We start from the raw sequence: 21,547 nt of genomic DNA, 5'->3' as shown, positions 1-21,547 counted from the left end.
ACAGAGCACAGTTTCAGAAACAGAAATGAGCTTGGTGTGTTCCAGACTCTGCAAGGCAGCACGGCGGGGGGAACAGAGTGAGTGATGGAGAGAGGAGACGGAAAGCCAAGTAGATGCCAGGTCATGTAGGGTCTTGAAGACCGTGGGGAAGGAGACTGGATTTTCTTTTTTTTCTTAATTTACTTGACTGCAGTGGGTCTTAGTTGCCGCATGCAGCCTCTTTCTTTGAGGCATACGGACTCGAGCTGTGGTGAGCGGTCTCTAAAGCATGCGGGCTTAATTGCCCTGTGGCATGTGGAATCTTAGTTCCCGAAAGTGAAAGTTGCTCAGTCGTGTCCAGCTCCTTGTGACCCCATGGACTATATAGTCCATGGAATTCTCCGGGCCAGAATACTGGAGTGGGTAGCCTTTCCCTTCTCCAGGGGATCTTCCCAACCCAGGGATCGAAGCCAGGTCTCCCACATTGCAGTCAGATTCTTTACCAGCTGAACTACAAGAGAAGCCCAAGAATACTGGAGTAGGTAGCCTATCCCTTCTCCAGTGGATCTTCCCAACCCAGGAATTGAACTGGGGTCTCCTGCATTGCATGTGGATTTTTTACCAACTGAGCTTCCCTGTCCAGGGATCAAACCCATTTTCCCTGCATTGGAAGGAGGATTCTTAACCACTGGACCACCAGTGAAGTCCTTGGGTTTTATTTTTACTGTGAAAGGAATTTTTTGGGAGGTTTTGAACAAGGGAATCGTGTAGTCTGGTTTATGAGCTTTAAAAGCCCATTGGGGCTACTGTAAGAATTCATAGTCTGTTGGGAATTCCCTGGTGGTCCAGTGGTTAGGACTCAGCGCTTTCACTGCCAGGGATCCAAGTTCAATTCCTGGTCAGGAAACTAAGATCCCACAAGCCCATGAGGTTTGGCCAAAAGCAAACAAACAAACAAAATGAAAAGAATTCATAGTCTGTAATGAGGAGGGGCACGCATGGGGCAGGCCAGCCAGATGAGAGGCCCCTTAAAGGTGAAAGATGATACCGTCTCGGAAGAGGATGGTAGCAGTGTAATTGAAGAGAAGTGAATAGTTTGAAGATAGGTTATGATGACAGAGCCAAATATCTTCCATATGGGTTGATTGGTGTGGGATGTCAGGTAATGAGAAATTAGGAAAAACATCTAGCACTTTGGATTAAATATCTGGGTGGATGATGGAAAGATATTGGAGGGATTGGGGTGAGAGGGGACAGGTTTAGTAAGGGAAAACAAGAATTCTAATTTGGATATGTAAACTGTGGGGTCCCTCTTAGATAACCCAGTGGAGTTGATGAGCAGGGAGACGAGGAGCGCATTATAAGACCGTAGCTGGTATTTACCGGAGAGTATTACCAGCTCCAGTATTCTTGCCTGGAGAATTCTGTGGACAGAGGAGCCCGGTGGGCTGCTGTCCCTGGGGTTGCATAGAGTCAGACACGACTAAAATGATTTAGCATGCATGCATGCATTGGAGAGGGAAATGGCAACCCACTCCAGTATTCTTGCCTGGAGAATCCCAGAGATGGAGGAGCCTGGTGGGCTGCTGACTATGGGGTCACACAGAGTCGGACACGACTGAAGTGACTTAGCAGCAGCAGCTGGTATTTACAGACATGAGACCTCAGGTAACAAAGGAAAGAATTTAAGTGGAGTGATGTTGAACTGTGGGGCATATTTACGGTAAGTGGGAAGAGGAGGAGGAACAAATGAATGGATGGAGAGGGAACAGGAGGCAGAGGAGAAAGACCAAGGAGAAAGTGAATCATTGTGTCAGAAGCTGCAGAGAGGTTGAGGAAGACGTGGCCACTGGGTTGGCAAACTGCTGGTTATCAGTGACCTTCACTAGAAAGCTTTCATGGGGCTGACCGGAGTGGGCATTCGTGGGGCCAAAAGTACAAGTGGAGGTCTACTCATCACAGATCTAAATATTTAAATAATATCAATGGAACAAACTGCTAAATAAAATATTATTGTATTCATTATATATTGGCAGGCAAGGTTCAGACTTAGAATTCTCCACTTCCTTGAGTTTCTTATCAGAATGAACTGGTATAAAGAGAACTTGGCCCCTGACCTGCTCCCCTTCCTCTTTTTCTTCCCTCCCTTCAGACCGAACGTCCAATTTTACCTACACTTGCTTCCTCAACCCTCCTCCCCAGCCAACAGCCATCTCTGAGGCATGGAGAAACACACACTGCACCCCTGTGATTTGGGGAACAGCCCCTCACAGGCCCTGGGAACTGGTGTGGGACCGCTGAGACAGGGTCCTAGGCATCCTGAGAGAGGTCAAGGAAGGGGGCAAATCCAGGGGTTTGTGTTCCCCTCGTGGGGAGGGGCAAAGCCAAAGCAGGATCTGAGCACGGTCCTCTAAAGCAGGGGTCCCCACCAGGTACCAGTCCGTGGCCTGTTAGGAACCAGGCCGCACAGCAGGAGGTGAGTGGCGGGCAAGAGAGCCAGGTTTCATCTGTATTTACAGCTGCTCCCCATTACTCGGATCACTGCCTGAGCTCACCTCCTGTCGGATCACCTATCTCAGCTTTCAAAAGAGAACCACATAAGATCCCTGCAGTGAGAAGGAAAGGGTCCGGGGCCTATTTGTGAATAAGCCAGGTGAATCAACTTTGTCTGTGGTAGAAGAGGATCAACTGCTTGAGATGGCAAATGATGGTGGCCTGAAAAGCATGTCTGAGACAACTTCAAATCTCCACACATTCTGGATTAAAGTCAAGGCGGAATATCCTGAGATGCCATAAAAGCACTGAAAGACCTGCTTCTGTTTTCAACATCCTATCTTTGTGAAGCAGGGTTTTCCGCAGTGACAAAAACCAAAACAAAATTATAAAGTAGACTGGACATAAGCAACACACTTTGGGTGTCACTGTCTCCCATTACCCCCAGAAGGGACTGTCTAGTTGCCGGAAAACAAGCTCAGGGATCCCATGGATTCTGCATTATGGTGAGGTGTATAATTATCTCATTACATATCACAATATAATAATAATAAAAATAAAGTGCACAATAAATGTAATGCACTTGAATCATCCTGAAACCATCCCCCACCCCCGTCTGTGAAAAAACCGTCTTCCACAAAACCAGTCTCTGGCGCCAAAAGAGCTGGGGACCACTGCTATAAAGCATGCGGCTTGGGGGCAGTATTGGAGTAGGTTAAAAAGAGAATGGGGGCTTCCCAGGTGGCGCCAGTGGTAAAGAACCCTGCCTGTCAATACAAGAGATGCGAGAGATGAGAATTCAACTCCGGGGTCAGGCAGATCCCCTGGAGAAGGGAATGGCATCCCACTCCGATATTCTTGCCTGGAGAATCCCATGGACAGGGGAGCCTGACAGGCTACAGTCCATAGGGTTGCCAAGAATCAGACATGACTGAGCACACACAAAGAGAGAATGGAGTAAAGTGGTGAGAAAACAGTGTGGACAGGCCTTTGAAGGAACTTTCCCATAATGGGGTAGCAGCTGGAAGGAAAGGAAAAGCCTAAAGACAGCACTCTGGCATGCTGATGGAAAGGATGCTGCTGCTGCTGCTCCTCCTAAGTCGCTTCAGTCGTGTCCGACTCTGTGCGACCCCCTAAACAGCAGTCCACTAGGCTCCCCCGTCCCTGGGATTCTCCAGGCAAGAACACTGGAGTGGGTTGCCATTTCCTTCTCCAATGCATGAAAGTGAAAAGTGAAAGTGAAGTTGCTCAGTGGTGTCCAACTCTTAGCGACCCTATGGACTGCACCCTACCAGGCTCCTCCGTCCATGGGATTTTCCAGGCAAGAGTACTGGAGTGGGTTGCCATTGCCTTCTCCATGGAAAGGATGAGTAGAAGGAAAAGCTGACGAGGAAGAGAATGGGGATAATATTGGATGCGGAGTCCTTGAGCAGGTGAGGGGGACGGGATCCAAGGCTTGGTGGAGAGATTGGCACAAACAGTTCTTCCACTATTAGACAAGGGAGAGCAGCTTAAAAGGGCACAGATGTAGACAAGCTGGCAAATCTGGCAGTGGGAAGAAAACAAAATCATTCTTTTCTAATTGCTCCCAATATTTACAATTACAGAGTGAATGAGATCATCCACGGAGAGTAGGGAGAGACAAATTGTGAAAAGTTATCTGAGACACTTGAAAAAATAGTTAAGATGGTCAATTTTATGTTAGATGTACTTTGCCATAATTAAAAATAATAATAGTTTGAGGAAATTCCCTAGTAGCCTAGCAGTTAGGATTCTGGGCTTTCACTGCTGCGGTTCAGACTCTGGTTGGGGAACTGAGATCCCACAAGCCACACGGTGCAGCCAAAAAAATAAATAATAAAGAAATGATTTTTAAAAGGTGAAAAAAGGCTAATAAATAACCACCCTGCCCTTAAGGAAAAAAAAAAGCTACTTGGGAATACAGGAGAGTAAATATATTGGGGAAATTTAATATTAGAAGCAGTACCAGGGACTTACTGGAGATTTGTGGACATAAATTTAAAGCAAAACCAATAAGCTTAATCGTGCATGTTTTTCCTCTGCTGCCTTCAGTTGCCAGGCTACAAACAGGTGAAGTAGGCAGAATGTTAGCTTAAGAGAATTTGATTGATTTAAGAAGATTTGTGACTTTAATTAAAAATATTTAAGAGAATTTGACTCAGACTAAAACTGAATGTTAAAAAACTTCTGGATTAGTAAATAACTTCAGATTTATTAGGTCTGTAAACAGTGTTTCAGCGCTTAGCAATTTTATTTATTCCATTTATAAGTCTGCCTTGTCAGATGTTTGAAGCACTGAAGAGAATCAAATCTGTAATTGTGGTTAAAATGCCAAAGCTACGGAAATGTTATTAATCAAGTTTGTAAATGATGTTAAATATTTAGGAACATTTACTATGTCAAATTTACATGCTAATTTAGCATTGATATAAGAACAAATGAAAATTAGTCATTAACTTAAGATAAAGCTAGACTTATAAATACAACATTATCTGTGAGTCATATGTTAAAGGCTTAGGGAAAATTGGGTTTCTAGATTTACAAATTTAGCAAGTTGTAAAAGCAAAAGTCACTTAGTCATGTCCAAGTCTTTGCAACGCCATGTACTATGCAGTCCGTGGAATTCTCCAGGCCAGAACACTGGAGAGGGTAGCCATTCTTTTCTCCAGGGGATCTTCCCAACCCAGGGATCGAACCCAGGTCTCCCACATTGCAGGCAGATTCTTCACCAAACTGAGCCATGAGGGAAGCCCTTAGCAAGCTGAGCATTAGTTAATATAGAAGTAACTGGACTTCCCTGGCGGTGCAGTGGTTAAGAATCTGTCTGCCACTACAGTGGACATGGGTTTCATCTCTGCTCCAAGAAGATTCCATATGCCATGGAGCAACTAAGCCTGATGCCACAATCACAGAGCCTGTGTGCCTAGAGCCTGTGCTCTGCAACAAGAGAAGTCACTGCAATGAGAAGCCCGAGTACCCTGACAAAGAGTAGCCCCTGCTCGCTGCAACTAGAGAAAGCCTGCATGTAGCAAGGAAGATCCAGCACAGCCAAAAAAAAAAAAAAAAAAAAAAAATATATATATATATATATGTGTGTATAAATAAGTAACTGTAGCATACTCCTGTATGCATTAAGGCCCAAATGTAGTGCTAAAAATACAGCTACTCCCTATAAGATGCCATCTTATGCCAGTTGCACTATTTTATTTTCTCAGCACAGATATCTACTTCCTGTGCTCCCAAATTCCACTAAAATGACAGAAAAATATTATTGATATATACAAAATTATTCATATATACAAAATTATGTATACTTAATATGTATTATTTATGTATAAAATATTTATATAGTCTGGAAAATTTTGCATATATAATTGCCAAAAACCAAGAAAGAGTCCTATTATTAAATCAAAAATGATGAAGAAGGGACTTCCCTGGTGGTCCAGTGGCTGACTCCACATTCCCAATGCAGGAGCTGGGGTTTGATCTCTGGTTGGGGAACTAGAGCCTACATGCTGTAATTAAGAGTTTGCATGCCACAACTAAAGATCCCCTATGCTGCAAATATGACCTGGAGCAGTCAAATAAATATTTTTTACAAAGAAAGAAATGATGAAGAATTCCTGTAAGACTCTATAAAGTTTGCAATCAAGGGCAAGACTAGGGTAGAGAAAACTTGACACTAAACACTGCTGAGGAAAAGCAGCTCTTTCCAAGGAAGCCAGGGGGAAATCCAAGATTAGAATAAGCAAATATGAAGAGAGAAAGAGAGGCCCCCCTACGGTTGTTAAGGTAATTAAGTACCAGGCTGCATTTGGCCTGGCTGGATCAGACACTGCCCTCTAGTTGACAGCTCCAGGCAGAGAAAGTTCCCAGGATAAAGACCCCAGGACTACTTTCTGAACAAAGGAATAAATAACTTTCCTAGAGAAGGCTCTGAACTTGAGGGCTGGCCTGGATCGGGAAGCAGAGCCCTTCTTAAAGGGCTTCCAAAACAATAGGGACCGAGGTCGGGGAGGAAGAGGAAAGGCTATTCCTGGTGCCTGGCCCTGTCATAGCTACCTAGCTAGCTCTCCAAGGTAGAACACTTCTGAATAATTCCAGGAGCCGCAGAAGGCGAGCAGTGCCCCCAAGAATACACAATGCCTACTAAGAAGGAGAGAATACCTGTCCTCTTCGAATATAAATGTACTATCTAGTCAGGCAGTACAGTTACCCCATCCCTTAAAATCTCAGAAACCAGCTCCTGGAATAAGAACAGAGGTTCTTATTTGGAAGCTCCAGCTTCCAACACTGCAAATTCTAGGGAAAGGAGTGGTGGATACAAGAAACATGCCGTCTAAAAACACTGAGGACTTCCCCGGCGGTTCAATGATTAAGACTTCACCTTCTAATGCAGACGGCATGGGTTTGATCCCTAGTCAAGGAACTAGATCCCACATGCCATGTGGTACAGCCAAATTAAAAGAAAATAAAAATAAAAACACTAGGAAAATATGTCTATATCTAAATAAATGTAGACATGTGTACTGTGAGAAAAATTAAGACCTGAAACTAGAATTTCATAAGACTTCAACATTGGAGTGAGGGCAGGAAGGAGTTTGAAAGCAGGTTATGGCTTGAATTGCTCCAGGGATGCTGAAGAAACAGAGTGAGCCTAGGTACTGAGAGAAGATATCTGGCAGGAGATTTAAGATGAACTGAAATGGGGCACGCAGGAGGCTCTGGGGTACCAGTAATATTTCATTTCTCAAGGTAAAATTGTGTTTTGCTTGCTTTATGTTTTTTTTCCTGAGTGTCTTATATTTCTGTACATATGGTATTTTATAATAAAACATTAAAAAAAAAATCAAGAGTGACTGCTAGATGTGGAATTCTCAAACCTGACTACATATACAACATGGGAAAGTTTTAAAAATACCAAAGTCCACTAAATGGCCATCAACAGAGGAATGGATAAAGAAGATGTGGGACATGTACACAAGAGAATATTCAGTTCAGTTCAGTTCAGTCGCTTAGTCGTGTCCAACTCTTTGTGACCCCATGAATCGCAGCACACCAGGCCTCCCTGTTCACCAACTCCCGTAGTTCACTCAAACTCATGTCCATCAAGTCGGTGATACCATCCAGTCATCTCATCCTCTGTCATCCCCTTCTCCTCCTGCCCCCAATCCCTCCCAGCATCAGGGTCTTTTCAAATGAGTCAACTCTTCGAATGAGGTGGCCAAAGTATTGGAGTTTCAGCCTCAGCATCAGTCCTTCCAATGAACACCCAGGACTGATTTCCTTTAGAATGGATTGGTTGGATCTCCTTGCAGTCCAAGGGACTCTCAAGAGTCTTCTCCAACACCACAGTTCAAAAGCATCAATTCTTTGGCGCTCAGCTTTCTTCACAGTCCAACTCTCACATCCATACATGACCACTGGAAAAACCATAGCTTTGACTAGATGGACATTTGTTGGCAAAGTAATGTCTCTGCTTTTGAATATGCTATCTAGGTTGGTCATAACTTTCCTTCCAAGGAGTAAGCATCTTTTAATTTCATGGTTGCAATCACCATCTGCAGTGATTTTGGAGCCCCCCAAAATAAAGTCTGACCCTGTTTCCACTGTTTCCCCATCTACTTCCCATGAAGTGATGGGATCAGATGCCATGATCTTCGTTTTCTGAGTGTTGAGCTTTAAGCCAACCTTTTCACTCTCCTCTTTCACTTTCATCAAGAGGCTCTTTACTCAGCCATAAAAAGGAATGAAATTGGGTCATTTGTAGAGATGTGGATGGACCTAGAGACTGTCATACAGAATGAAATAAGTCAGAGAAAAATGTATCACATATTAATACATATATGTGGAATCTAGAAAAATGGTATAGATGATCTTATTTGCAAAGTAGAAATAGAGACACAGACATAGAGAACAAACATGGATAGCCAGGGGGAAGGGGCCGTGAGATGAATTGGGAGACTGCTGCTGCTGCTAAGTCGCTTCAGTTATGTCCGACTCTGTGTGACCCCATAGACGGCAGCCCACCAGGCTCCCCTGTCTCTGGGATTCTCCAGGCAAGAACACTGGAGTGGGCTGCCATTTCCTTCTCCAATGCATGAAAGTGAAAAGTGAAAGTGAAGTCGCTCAGTCGTGTCCGACTCTTAGTGACCCCACGGGCTGCAGCCTACCAGGCTCCTCCATCCACGGGATTTTCCAGGCAGGAGTACTGGAGTGGGGTGCCATTGCCTTCTCCGGAATTGGGAGACTGGGATTGATGTATATACACTATTGATACTGTGTATAAAAGAGATAACTAATGAGAACCTACTAGCACAGGGAACTCTACTCAATGCTCTGTAGTGACCTAAATGGGAAAGAAATAAAAAAAGAGAGAGATAGGTACATGTACAGCTGATACACTTTGCTGTACAGTAGAAACTAGCACACATTGTAAAGCAACTATACTCCATACAAATTAATTAAAAAAATGCTAATGGCCAGAGCACACCGCAGACCAAATGAATTAGAATCTGTGGGTGGGGTCAGACTTATGTATCTGAGAACCACTGTATTAAAAGAATAAAAATAAAGAAATTAAATAGGAGGAAACAGTAATAATAATCAAGGTCAATGGGTTAAATTCCATAAGTAAGAGACGGAATTCAGCAAGATCACCAAGATTCATTTTCTTCATTCTCATGTTCCTCTCACTGTATTCGCTCTGTTCTCAAAATCCTTGTGGCTATAAGACTATCGTAGAAATGTTACCGTTATATCCCTTTAGGTTTACATTAGGAGGGAAAGAACCCCTGACTTTCTGCCAGAAGTCTCAGCAAAGCTTTCATGGCATCTCTTTTTTATTTTCCTACTCTGATCATGCAATCAACCCTGAGGTAATCACTATCACCAGGACACTTTGGTTAGCCAGGCCTCTTTCACAGGTATAGACTCTCCTGCCCCTAATTCACGTGGAATCTGTATTACCAGAACTACATAGGATTAGAGTGGTGGGGGAAGGTGAAGCCTCAAGCAAAACCCAGAAGCTGTTAGCAGAAGTAGAGTGAATGAAGTTGAGCAACCAAAGAGAAAAAAAAAATTCCATAAGGGAAATATATAGATTTGAGGCAAGAGAAAACAATAAAGACTAAACCAAAGTAGGGAGGTTCAAAGTGGAAGTTAAGAGATGGAAGCTGGTTGAAAAAAATATCTTGCCCTGCAGAAACAGTTGTCTATAGCCTTGACTGAGGCCAGAGGAGAAGCTATTAAGGATAGTGGACAAGCTGAGTCAGTCTCCATAGCTACCAGTCCATCCTGTATCCCCAAATATGTACCTGCAGCTCAGATTTCTCTCTCCACATTTAAATACACACCTGCCTTCTGGACAACTATCCTGCATATCTCAGAGGCAGTTCAAATTCATCATGTCCATCGCTTAGTGGCACAGATGGTAAAGAATTCTCCTGCAATGTGGGAGACCTGAGTTTGATCCCTGGGTCGGGAAGATCCCCTGGAGGAGGACGATCCAATCCCATATTCTTGCCTGGAAAATCCCCATGGACAGAGGAGCCTGGTGGGCTATAGGTCGCGAAAAGAAGGACACGACTGAGTGACTAAGCACAGCATAGCACAGCACTTAATTATCAAAAGATGGCAAATCACTTCCTCTTAAATCCGCCCTCCTTTTTCTGTCAATAACCTCAGGCTCTAAACCAGAAAACTGGAATCATCTTTCATCTCCTTCCTCTCTCACCTTCATGTCTCACCTTTCTCTAAGAACGGTTTCTCTCCGTGCCATCTCTCAGAGCCACTCCTGATTCTTCATCAGGACTTAACACAATTGTGATTTAATCGTTGGGTAATTTGTTTGAATAGTGGTCACTTCCACGAGGCTGGACTCGGGACAATAGACCCCCATTGCAATCTTTCCATTCTTGTATCCTCCAGTACAAGCTCTGTTCAGTAGGTTCCTGAATGTTTGTAGAAAGAATAAAGTCGGCCAGTATCAAGTTTTTTTGGGGAACACAGGTACCTTCATTTGTTTACTTATTTTAATTAATTGATTTATGGCTGAGCTAGGTCTTTGTTGCTGCACACGGGCTTTCCCTAGTTGCAGTGAGCAGGGGCTACTCTCCAGTTACAGAGCATAGGCTTCCCATTGCAGTGGCTTCTCTTGTGGAGCACAGGCTCTATGCATGCAGGCTTTAGTAGCTGTGGCACGCGAGATTAGTAACTGTGGCGCCCAAGCTTAGGTGCTCTGCAGCATGTTGGATCTTCCTGGACCAGGATCAAACCATGTTCCCTGCATTGGCAGGTGGATTCCTAACCACTGGACCATCAGGGAAGTCCCCAGTATGGAATTTTATGTGCCATCTTCCAAACTCAACACTATTTTCCTGAATAATCTGAAAATGCAGATCTGATTATATTTTCCCCTCTATTTAAAATCTCTTTCAGTGATCTCCACCCCCTCCCATTCCCTAAAGGAAAGGAGTGTTTCTTAAATTTTCAGTGCCTAATAACCTCTTATTAGCTGCATGGAGCATATGAAAACCTCCAATTTTAGGTAAACATTCACAAAAGTTTTAAATAATAAAATTAATATATAACTTAAAATTAATAGTATTCAAGTATTCCCTGTTATCAAACCTATTTATCTCCTGACCTTGAGTTTGGAAATCAAGTTCATATAGCAAGGGATACATACACTTGGTACCTGAATTTTGGATAACAGGTAGCAAGAGTTTAGATGGTGCCGTATACCAGGCTTACTAAAAAGAACTATTCAAAGGTACTCAGATCCAGAGTTTGGATAGAAAGTTGAAATAGCAAAGGTAGAATGGTGAGGAATAACAAATCAGCAAAAAGGATACTATTATTTGCAATCAATCTTTAGAGTACATAATATGCACATGTATATGTGTATCTGGATTAATGACAGATTCCATTTCTCTTGCTCTGCTAAATTAGAAAGCAAAACTACAAATGTATGCATGCTCAGTCGCTCAGTCATAGTCAACTCTTTGAGACCCCATGCACTGTACCCTGTCAGGCTCCTCTGTCCATGGGTTTTCCCAGGCAAGAATACCGGAGTGGATTGCCATTTCCTACTGCAGGGGATCTCCCTGACCCAGGGATCGAACCTGCATTGCCTGCATTGACAGGCCGATTCTTTACCACTAGTGCCAGCTGGGAAGCCCGTAACTGAGAATGATGGGCAGCAAATGCTCGGTGGCCCTACATACTGTGCTGTGTATATTTGGATGGGGACATATACCTAGAAACAGTGGTGAAGTCTCTCACTGAAGGCCAGTTTTACAAGCAGTTAAGTCAAAGGCTGTATGGTTGGATTTCTAAAAATATTTATTATTTTTTGCTGTGCTGGGTCTTCTCTGCTGCACATGGGCTTTCTCTCGCTGTGGGGAGGAGGGGCTACTCTCTAGTTGCCATGCATGGCCTTCTCATTGCCATGGCTTTTCTCGTAGTGGGGGGAGCATGGACTCTAGGTTGCAGGTTTTAGTAGTTGCGGCATGTGGGCTCCAGAACTTGAGCTCATTAGCTGTGGGGCACCAGCCTAGTTGCCCCTTGTGCCCCTAGTTGCCCTAGTTGGCATGTGGGATCTTCTCTGCCCAGGGATCAAACCCATGTCCCCTGCCTTGGCAGGCAGATTCTCAACCACTGGACCACCAGGGATGTCCTTGGATGTTTTAACTTGGACGACAGATACAAATGCATTTCTAAAGTTTTCTGTTTGGGTTCAGCTCAGGAAAGAATTTCTCCATGTTTTCTGGCACACTAAATGGTTTTTAAACATGCCCAGTGTCACTGATGTCTTTCTCCAGAAAATGGAAAAAAATCAAGTGTTAGGGAAGACTCATTGTTGGCTGACAAAGCCTCTTGCATCACAGTTCAATTTCCTGATATGTTATCTTCTGCACTTAATATCTGATGAGGTTGAAATGAGAGGTTTGAGATTTTCAACCTATTGCCCATGGCATGTTGACACCCACTGGAAACCTTTGAGATAACATTTCCTCACCAGTAATGACAAGGATGATTTCTGGTTTCTGGTTTTTCCTGGCATTATTAGCGTTATAAAGAAATTTTATCTCCTCCCTCGTTTCAGTTTTTCACATGAGTACGTTCCCCCTGGATAGCCAGCACATTTTAGGGTAGAAAAACAGTTTTAGTCCAAGCCACCCATTTCTTCGCAAGACACATGGAAAAGACATATGCTCTGTCGTGGAGATTTGATGGTGCTAACAATTTTCGTTCCTTCTTCACCACTTAGCGAAGATCACCATTCTTAACTGTTCTTAGTAAATAAGACAATGTGCAATCTTAGCACTCGGATACAGCTGGTTTTGAGTAGTCGAGGGAGGTACAAGGCAAAAGCGGCCCTAATTCTTCATCCTTTTGTCATAGTGTGGTAGCACCCTCCCCCTCTACTTCTGGGTTGGCCATAGGAGTTGCTGTGACCCAATGTGCGTACATGCGTGCTTCCTAAGTTGCTTCAGTCATGTCGACTCTGTGCAACCCTATGGATGGCAGCCTACCAGGCTCCTCTGTCCATGGGATTCCCCAGACAAGAATACCGGAGTGGGTTACTGTGCCCTCCTCCAGGGGATCTTCCCGACCCAGGGATCGAATCTGAGTCTTTTATGTCTACCTGCATGGACAGGTGGTCTCTTTACCTCTAGTGCCCCCTGGGAAGCACACAGTGGTTCCACTCATGCAGTGAGTCCACCACTCATGCAGTGGGCAGCAGCAAATGTGACAAGGCAGAGACCTGAGAAGTGCCTGCGTGTTTGGGCTTGCCTGTCCTTCCTCCTGTCTCTTTGCCACATGCACATGCTTGGGCCAGCCTGCTAAAGGATGAAATGGACAGAGTATAGCTACCCCTGTTGTCCCAGCCAAGTCTAACCCAGACTAGCCACACTGCTACTCAGACAGAGGGAAGAACCCTGCTGAGGGCAGCAGAGATGCCTACACGATGACCCACAGCTAGGACTGGCTTCATGGTTCTTGGCCTTTGCAGTCACACAGGGTCCTACGGTAAGAAAGATCCCATGCTTGGTTTAATGTTCTGTTGTCATTACTTTAAAATTCTTCATAATGTCTAAATAAGGGGCCCAGCATTTTGCTCTGAGCTCCACAAAATACACAGCTGGTCCTGCTCACATCTTGTCACTGACACCAGGGTAAGCCTAGCTGAGATGAGAAGAACCACTCCACTGGCCGACAGACTCATGAGATTAATAAATTCCTATTATTTAAGCGGTGAGGTTTTGAAGTGGCTGTACATTTCTGTAGCAATAGATACGGGAACTTCCTTGGTGCTCCAGTGTTAAGAATCTGCCTTCCAATGCAGGGGGCGTGGGTCCCAACATGGTTGGGGAAGTAGGATCCAACCTGCCCCATGGTCAATTAAACCTGTAAGCCGCAACTACCGAGTCTGCCTGCCACAACTAGGACCCTTTTAGTTCAATTCAGCTGCTTAGTCGTGTCCGACTGTTTGCGACCCCATGGACTACAGCGTGCCAGGCTTCCGTGTCCATTACCAACTCCCGAAGCTTGCTCAAATTCATGTCCATCAAGTCGGTGATGCCATCCAACCATCTCATCCTCTGAGACGAGAGGCAGCCAAAAAATAAACAAATAAATATTAAAAAAAAAAGTTGATACTGACATACCAAACCTTTTTGCTGGACACATTCCTGGTCCTTCATCAGCATGCCCTCAAATACACTTCTAATCTGCATCATATCTCACAAAAATATTAGATGAAATGATAATGAGAATTCAAAATTATAAGGTATGTCTTTCTCTTTCTATGGGTACCACAGAGATGCAAAGAGCTGGTTTATTCTATTCCCACTAACGGTTTTGTTGTTGTTGCTGTTCAGTCATTAAGTCATGTCCAACTTTTTCCAACCCCATGGACTGCAGCATGCTAGATTCCTCAGTCCTCCACTGTCTCCTGGAGTTTGCTCAAACTCATGTCCATTGAGTTGGTGATGCTATATAACCATCTCATCCTCATCCCTTTTCCTTTGGCCTTCAGTCTTTCCCAGCATCAAGGTCTTTTCCAATGAGTCAGCTCTTCCCATCATGTGACCAAAGTATGGGAGCTTCAGCCTCAGCATCAGTCCTTCAGTGAATATTCAGGGTTGATTTCCTTTAGGATTGACCTGTTTGATCTCCTTGTAGTCCAGGGGACTCTTCAGAGTCTCCAGCACCACAATTCAAAAGCATCAATTCTTGGGTGCTCAGCCTTCTTTATGGTTCAACTCTCACAACCATACGTGATTACTGGAAAAACCATAGCTCTGATTATATGGCCCTTTGTAGGCAAAGTGATGTCTCCGCTTTTTAAGACGTTGTTTAGGTTTGTCATAGTCTTCCTTCCAAGGAGCAAGCATCTTTTAATTTCACGGCTGCAGTCACTGTCCTCAGTGATCTCAGAGCCCAAGAAAAGGAAACCTGCCACTGCTTCCATTTTTTTCCCTTCTATTTTCCATGAAGTGATAGGATTGGATGGCATGATCTTAATTTTTGTAATGTTGCGTTTTGAGCCACCTTTTTCACTTTTCTTTTTGCCCTCATCAAGAGACTCTTTAGTTTCTCTTCACTTTCTGCGATTAGAGTGGTATCATCTGCATCATTTGAGACGTTGATACTTCTCCCAGCAATCTTGATTCCAGCTTGTGATTCATCCAGCCCAGCATTTCTGCATGACTGAGCGACTAACACACACACACACACACTCTCTGCATAGAAGTTAAATAAGCAGGGTGACAATATACAGCCATGTTGTACTCCTCTCCCAATTTTGAACCAGCCAGTTGTTTCATGTCTGGTTCTAACTGTTGCTTCTTGACCCACATATAGGTTTTTCAGGAGACAAGTAAAGTGGTCTGATAGTCCCATCTCTTTAAGAATTTACCATGGTTTGTTCTGACCCACAGTCAAAGGCTTTAGCATAGTCAATGAAGCACAAGTAGATGTTTTTCTGGAATTCCCTTGCTTTCTCCATGATCCAACAAATGTTGGCAATTTGACCTCTGATTCCTCTGCCTTTTCGAAACTCAGCTTGTACAACTGGAAGTTCTCGATTCAAGTACTGCTGAAGCCTGGCTTGAAGGATTTTGAGCATAACTTTGCTAAGCATGTGAAATGAGCACAACTGTGTGTTAGTTTGAACATTCTTTGGTACTGCTCTTCTTTGGGACTGGAGTGAAAACTGACCTTTTCCAGTCCTGTGGTCATTGCTGAGTTTTCAAGTTTGCTGACATTGAGTGAAGCACTTTAACAGCATCATCTTTTAGTATTTAAAGTAGCTCAGCTGGAATTCCATCACCTCCACTAGTTTTGTTTATAGTGATGCTTCCTAAGGCCCATTTGACTTCACACTTCAGGATGACCAGCTCTAGGTAAGTGACCACATCATCGTGATTATTTGGGTCCTTAAGATCTTTCCTGTACAGTTCTTCTGTGTATTCTTGCCATCTCTTCTTACTCTTCTCCTTCTGTTAGGTCCTCATCATTTCTGTCCTTTATTGTGCCCATTCTTGCATGAAACGTTCCCTTGATATCTCTAATTTTCTTGAAGAGATCTCTAGTCTTTCCCATTCTTATGCTTCCCTGTATTTCTTTGCGTTGTTCATTTAAGAAGGCCTTCTTATCTCTCCTTGCTATTCTCTGGAACTCTGCATTCAGTTAAGTATATCTTTCCCTTTCTGTGGTTTTACTCAACTATAAAACAAAATATAGTTTTGTTTTATAGTTTTACTTAACTATAAAGCAAAATAAATTACTCAACTATTAAAAAAAAATTTAAAAAGACCCTGATGCTGGGAAAGATTGAAGGCAGGAAGAGAAGGGGATGACAGAGGATGAGACGGTTGGATGGCATCACCGAGTTAATGGACATGAGTTTGAGTAAGCTCCAGGAGTTGGCGATGGACAGGGAAGCCTGGCATGCTGCAGTCCACGGGGCCGCAAAGAGTCAGACATGACTGAGGGGCTGAACTGAACTGAAAACAAAATCTGGCTGTCATCATTACAATAAGAAGAGCTCCACATCTTTGTGTGTCATTTGCGCTATGCAGCATCCTGTCCTGACATTAGGTTTGCCCAGGACTGCTTTGGCTTCCTCTCCCAGCATTTTATTTGTCCCGAGTTTGAGGCCAGTTTTATAAACGTGTTGGCCCTAGCATGGCTTGCATCTGTGGATGCTACTGTTCTGGCCTCTTCGCATTTAGAAATAAAACACATCAATTTCATACCAGAAAATATTATTTTGTGCCTGCTTCAGGAAAAACTACTGGCTGACCCACAGGCAAGCATGCTCAGTTGTGTCCGACTCTTTGTGACCCCATGGACTGTAGCCCACCAGGCTCCTCTGTCCATGGAATTTTCCAGGCAAGAATACTGGAGTGGGGTGCCATTTCCTTCTCCAGGTTGACCCATAAAGTTATTCTATTTTGTTTTTTCATTTGCTTATTTTTTGGTTGTGCTGCATAGCATGTGCGATCTTCATTCCCTGAACCCATGCCCCCTGCATTAGAAAAAGGAATCTTAACCACTGGGCCACCAGGGAAGTCTCCAGGTTATTCTGTTTCGGGAATGATGTAAAACCACTGAGAGCATCACTAAGCATTCTGACAGAGGTTTCTAATACAGAGTGCACACTGGAGACAAGAGGAGAACAAACCGCTGGTTCAATAAAATCCTGTTTTTAGATATTCATAGCCACCCTTCCCATTCACACTTTCCCTTTCAGCTGCTTGAGTGAATTCATCATGTTCACAGATGCTCTTGTTCCAAAAGATCCTGAAATCCTGTTTACTAATTATTCTTCTGAATTGTAGTTTTTGTACTATTTTTATCATTGCTTTTACACTTCAATGAATCACTTTTTCAGTCATTAATCTATTCTTGTTAATCAGAGTCATAACACAAGAGTAACAAGAAAAAATGCAAACTTTACACACATAAACAATAATATTCCAATGATATAACTAAAATAAACGATATCCTAATAATTTTAACTATACCTTAAGAGTCTGTCCAATTTGAGCCATCTCTACATGTGAACCCTTATTAAGAGCATAATGGTATTTGATAATTTTTCTTCCATTTCAAATTCATAAAATTTTTAAACAGGTATCTTTTCATTGCTTTTGCCACAGAAGCTGCTTGAGGACCGTTAATTTCATAGATTAATTGACCACATTTTAGAAACATTGACCTAAAAGAAAAAGCCTGTACTCTTAAACATGGTCTCTAAACCATTTCATAATCTAGTCCCTTGATTCACATAAAAGCACCATTGTTATTAGTGTGTATACCCACACACACATTGTTACTAGTGTGACAGTAACAATAGCAACCCCACGCTTCTATTGACTGAGCCCTTAAATGATACCTCGTGATCAAGTGTCATTTTAAGCATTTCAAATGGACTCTCTTATTTCAAATTCACAGTAATCCTAGGAGGTAGGTACTAGTTTGTTTTTATGAATTTACACATAGAGAATTATGAATATTACAGAGGTACTTGCTCAAGATTGCAGAGCTAATTAGAGGCCGAGCAGGAGTCTGGTCCCAGGCTTGTCTAACTCTTAAGGACACCATATTACCTGGCCCCCACCCTGCCCCTTCAATCTGCCTTCCTGAACTCTTTCTCACAAACGCACACAGCCTCTCTATTCCCAGCGAAGATGTCTTCCATCTGTGATCTGTGTCCATCTTGTTCCTTCTGTCTAGAATGCCCTCTCTTTCTCCCCATGTCACCTTCGTGAACTTTCACTCACATGCAGCACCCAATTTTAGAGTCTTCTCTGTGAAGCCTTTCCTTCCCCCAACACCCCAGATTTTTACCTTGTCTGTAATAGCAGCCTAAATTTTATTTCTCTCCATTCTCCAGACAAAGACACAAAAATGTCTAGAGCGACAGCTGAATTGTTAAGAATTATAAGATGACAGAACATAATTTACTACACTGTGCCTGACTGTTCCCTGGTCTATCATTAGTCAACTCCAGTTATTGAGTTGTGTTCAATGAATAGGCAATTCCTTACCTGGACAGAGGAGTCTGGTGGGCTACAGTCCATGGGTTCCAGAAAGAGCTGGACACGACTAACACTTACCTTAAAATATTATTCTCAGGAGGTCAGAAAACAGAGTTAATTCTTACTGTACCTATAATAGCAACTAGTTAACTTCATGAAACACAGGAAATACATTATCTATTTTGTTGTTGTTGTAGTTGTTTAGTTGCTAAGTTGTGTCTGAGTCTTTGTGATCCCACGAACTGTAGCCCGCCAGGCTCCTCTGTCCATGGAATTCTCCGGGCAAGAATACTGGAGGGGGTAGCCGTTCCCTTTGCCAGGGGATCTTCCCAACCAAGGGATTGAACCTAGGTCTCTCACATTGCAGGCAGATTCTTCAACGTCTGAGCCATGAGGGAAGCACCAAAGCAATAAGTACCTTTATAATAAAAAAAAAGAAAGTGAGGTTCCTAGAGCAAATGAACCCAGCCAGGGCCTCTTGCAATGGAGATGGTCACTTTTTGAGAGTTTCCAACTCTGGAAAAATGAACGTACTCAAGAGGCTCCAAAATCAGGACTTCCCTGGGGGTCCAGTGGTTAAGAATCCATCTTCCAACACAGGGGATGCAGGTTTGATCTCTGGTCAGGGAACTAAGATCCCACATGTGGTGGGGCAACTAAACTCAGATGCCAAAACTACAGAGCTCACATGTGGCAGCTGCTGAGCCCAGGTGTTCTGGAGCCTATGCCCCAAAACTAGAGAGAAGCCCACATATCACAAGGAAGAGCCCTCACACCAAATGAAAAATCCCATATGCCACAACAAAGGTCCTGCATGCCAAAAATAAATAAAATTAATTAATTAAAAGAGAGAGAGACCCCAGAATCCACCAATAGCATATATCCTTCCCTTATAAAGTTTCTGGCTGCTATGACCTGAGTCTCACAAGCTCCAATTTGGTTGTATTTGCTACTTCCCTGCAGGTATACAAGTTGCCCCTTTCTGGATACTAAAAAGCAAGGACTTGTGGGCATGTGGATTATCACCAATTTCATGAATATCCTGCACTATTACTATATGTCAGCCTTGGTTTCAGAGCTATGAGCTGGAAGAATACAAAATAGAAACATGAAAGGAGGTGTATATACAGGACTTCTTTAAACCACTTGTCTGCATTTCTTCTAATGCCAACTTGTTTAATGCTGTCTTTTCATTAATTCAGAACAAGATCCACAGGCTGCCAGTTGTTGACCCAGAATCAAGCAACATCTTGTACACCCTCACCCACAAGTGCATTCTCAAGTTCCTCAAAGTGTTTATCACTGAGCTCTTAAGCTAGAATTCATGTCTAAGTCTAATAGAAGATTAGCTTCTATGCCAGCATTGCCATGTTCTGCACTATGACCCCACTGACATGGCTCTGGGCATCTCTGTACAGGATCTGCCAGTGAATGAGGAAGGTCAGGTGGTGAACATCTATTCCACATTTGATGTTATCTGTGCTAAGTCACTTCAGTCACGTCCGACTCTTTGGGATCCTCTGGACTGTAGCCGGTCAGGCTTCTCTGTCCATTGGACTTCCCAGGCAAGAACACTAGAGTGGGTTACCATTTCCTTCTTCAGTGATGTTATCCATCAGGCAGCATAAAAGATCTACCACAACCTAGATGTGCCTGTAGTCAAAGCCCTGAAAAATCGATCACAGTACTTTAAATGTAGCTTCAAGTGCGACCTGCATGAGGCTCTGGAGACCTTTCTCAGCAGGCTAGTGGAAGCAGGGAGTCACCGACTCGTGGTGGTGGATGAGAATGATGTGATCAAGGGAACTGTATCACCATCTGTCATCCTGTAGACCCTGGTGCTCACAGGCAGAGAGAAGCTGCCCTAAGCTGGGGGATGAGGTCAGGTGGCACCAGGGGATGTGCACTGCCTGCCCAAAGCTCTGGGAACCCCAGAAGAAACCTGAAGGCTCTTCCTTGCTCAGGAGCCCCCCACCCTCCTACCCGGAAGCTGAGAAGGCATGGGGAAAGGAAGGAGAATGAATTTTTAGGTGTCCTTATCCTCACAATACTCAGAAAAACTTTTAGCCTAGCTCAGGCTAGCTCCTGTCCTCTTATTCATATCCCCCTTTCTGGGCAAACCATGAGCTCTGTGCCCCTCCAGAAATTTTTACACCTCACGAACTAGAAGAACAAACCAAGCCCAAAATTAGCAGAGAGAAAGAAATAAAAAAAGGTTGGAGTAGAAATAAATGAAATGAAGACTAGAAAGAAAAACAAAAAGGATCAACATAATTAATAGTTTTTTAAAAAATATAAAATTGACCAAGCTTTAGCTTGACTGAAAGTGAAAAGTGAAAGTGAAGTCGCTCAGTGGTGTCTGACTCTTTGTGACCCCATGGACTGTAGCCTACCAGGCTCCTCCGTCCATGGGATTTTCCAGGCGAGAATACTGGAGTGGGGTGCCATTTCCTTCTTCAGGGGATCTTCCCCACCCAGGGATCGAACCTGGGTCTCCCACATTGTAGGCAGACGCTTTACCATCTGAGCCATCAGGGAAGTCAGGAAGCCATCAGGAATTAGCTTGACTAATTAAGAAAAAAAGAAAAGGGAACCCAAATAGTTGAAATCAGGAATGAAAGAAGAGACATTACAACAATAATTCAAAGGATCATAAGAGACTGCTGTGAGCAATTATATGTCCACAAATTGAATAATCTAAGAAAAAATGGATAAATTCCTAGAAACATCCCACTTCCCAAGACTGAATCATTAAGAAATAGAAAATATGAACAGACCAATAACAAGTAAGGAAATTGTATCACTAATCACAAACCTCAACACAGAAAACTCCAGGACTAGATGGTTTCCCTGATGAATTCTAACAAACGTTTAAAGAAGAATTAACAGCAGTCTTTCTTAAACACTTTCAAAATATTGAAGAGTACAGAATTCTTAAACTCATTTCACAAACTAGGATGACCATGATGTCAAAGCCAGATAAGGACACTACAAGA

General features: G+C 43.3%; 1 pseudogene; it reads left to right on the top strand.

Annotated features, from left to right (window-relative positions):
* The first annotated feature begins 977 nt into the window (after nt 1-977).
* Nucleotides 978-20,419, top strand: LOC133237968 (5'-AMP-activated protein kinase subunit gamma-1-like; annotated as a pseudogene).
* The last annotated feature ends 1,128 nt before the right edge of the window (nt 20,420-21,547 follow it).

Source organism: Bos javanicus, chromosome 25, assembly GCF_032452875.1.
Source record: "Bos javanicus breed banteng chromosome 25, ARS-OSU_banteng_1.0, whole genome shotgun sequence".
NCBI classification, from domain to species: domain Eukaryota; kingdom Metazoa; phylum Chordata; class Mammalia; order Artiodactyla; family Bovidae; genus Bos; species Bos javanicus.
Note: the sequence above shows the minus strand (reverse complement) of the source record. Positions and strands in the feature narration are given on the sequence as shown.